A 1777-nucleotide genomic window follows, 5' to 3' on the forward strand; every position below is an offset into this window, starting at 1 on the left:
ACCGTAAAACCCTGGAAGAAAACCTAGGTAACACCATTCAGGACATAGGCACAGGCAAGGACTTCGTGACTAAAACACCAAAAGCATTGGCAACAAAAGCCAAAATAGACAAATGGGATCTAATTAAACTCCAGAGCTTCTGCACAGCAAAAGAAACAGTCATTAGAGTGAACCAGCAACCAACGGAATGGGAAAGAATTTTTGCAGTCTACCCATCTTACAAAGGGCTAATATCCATAATCTACAAAGAATTAAAACAGATTTACAAGAAAAAACAAACCCATTCAAAAGTGGGCAAAGGATATAAACAGACATTTTTCAAAAGAAGACATATATGAAGCCAACAAACATGAAAAAATGCTCATCATCACTGGTCATTAGAGAAATGCAAATCAAAACCACATTGAGATACCACCTCATTCCAGTTAGAATGGCGATCACTAAAAAGTCTGGAGACAGCAGATGCTGGAGAGAATGTGGAGAAATAGGAACACTTTTACACTGCTGGTGGGAGTGTAAATTAGTCCAACCATTGTGGAAGACAGTGTGGCGATTCCTCAAGGACCTAGAAATAGAAATTCCATTTGACCCAGCAATCCCATAACTGGGTATATATCCAAAGGATATAAATTGTTCTATTATAAAGACACATGCATACGTATGTTCACTGGGGCACTGTTTACAACAGCAAAGACCTGGAACCAACCCAAATGCCCATCAATGATAGACTGGACAAGGAAAATGTGGCGCATATACACCGTGGAATACTATGCAGCCATGAAAAATGATAAATTCGTGGTTTTTTTAGGGACATGGATGAATCTGGAAACCATCATTCTCAGCAAACTGACACAGGAACAGAAAAACAAACACTGCATATTAAAAAAAAAAACAAAAAACAGAAAGCTTTGCACAGTGGCAGTATTGTAGCCAATGAGGTTTATCCGAGGCACAATTATTGCTAATTGAAAACTTTTCCCAATACCCCGCCATGACGATTTGAAATATAGTCTGCATTGGCAATTTTTGACAGTCTCTATGGAGACTGAATTATTAAAAAAAAAAAAGAAAGAAAAAAAAACAAACACCGCATGTTCTCACTCATAGGCAGGTGCTGAACAATGAGAACACATGGACACAGGAAGGGGAGCATCACACACTGGGGTCTGTTGTGGGGGAATAGGGGAGGAACCGTCGGGGGTAGGGAGGTTGGGGAAGGATAACATGGGGAGAAATGCCAGATATAGGTGATGGGGGGATGGAGGCAGCAAACCACATTGCTATGTATGTTCCTATGCAACAATTCTGCATGTTTTGCACATGTACCCCAGAACCTAAAATGCAATAAAATATATTTTTTAAAAAATTGCTTACAGTGGTAAGCGGGGCACTCAGTTCTCATCCGCATCTGATTCATGCAGAAGTTCTTTCCTGTCAAGAATCTACTCAATAATGGCAATGAATACAGTTAGAAATGAATCATATGACATGGATTTTATCAGAATTTTTATATTTAGGGCACAAACCTGTAGCAGTCCTAGAAAAGTGAGTACATCTATGTGTGAAATCAGTATTTTATGAATCTGATTATCAATAATAAGACATTTTATTTATTAAGAATAAGAAATTTATGTATGCCTGGCATAAACTTTGGTGTTCATCCCACTGGCATGAACTTTGGGAGGATGAGGTGGGAGGATTGCTTGAGGCCAGGAGTTTGAGACCAACATGGGCAATATAGCAAGACCCTGTTTCTACAAAATACAAAAAAAAAAAA

At 38.8% G+C, this 1777-nt stretch overlaps 1 non-coding gene across 1 annotated transcript; it reads left to right on the forward strand.

Annotated features, from left to right (window-relative positions):
* Positions 1 to 904: 904 nt before the first annotated feature.
* LOC118152434 (U4 spliceosomal RNA) lies at positions 905 to 1045 on the forward strand. Its single transcript, XR_004741201.1, has one exon. It is a non-coding gene; the product is annotated as a U4 spliceosomal RNA (small nuclear RNA).
* Positions 1046 to 1777: the final 732 nt, after the last annotated feature.

This window comes from Callithrix jacchus, chromosome 3 (genome assembly GCF_049354715.1).
Source record: "Callithrix jacchus isolate 240 chromosome 3, calJac240_pri, whole genome shotgun sequence".
Classification (NCBI taxonomy): domain Eukaryota; kingdom Metazoa; phylum Chordata; class Mammalia; order Primates; family Cebidae; genus Callithrix; species Callithrix jacchus.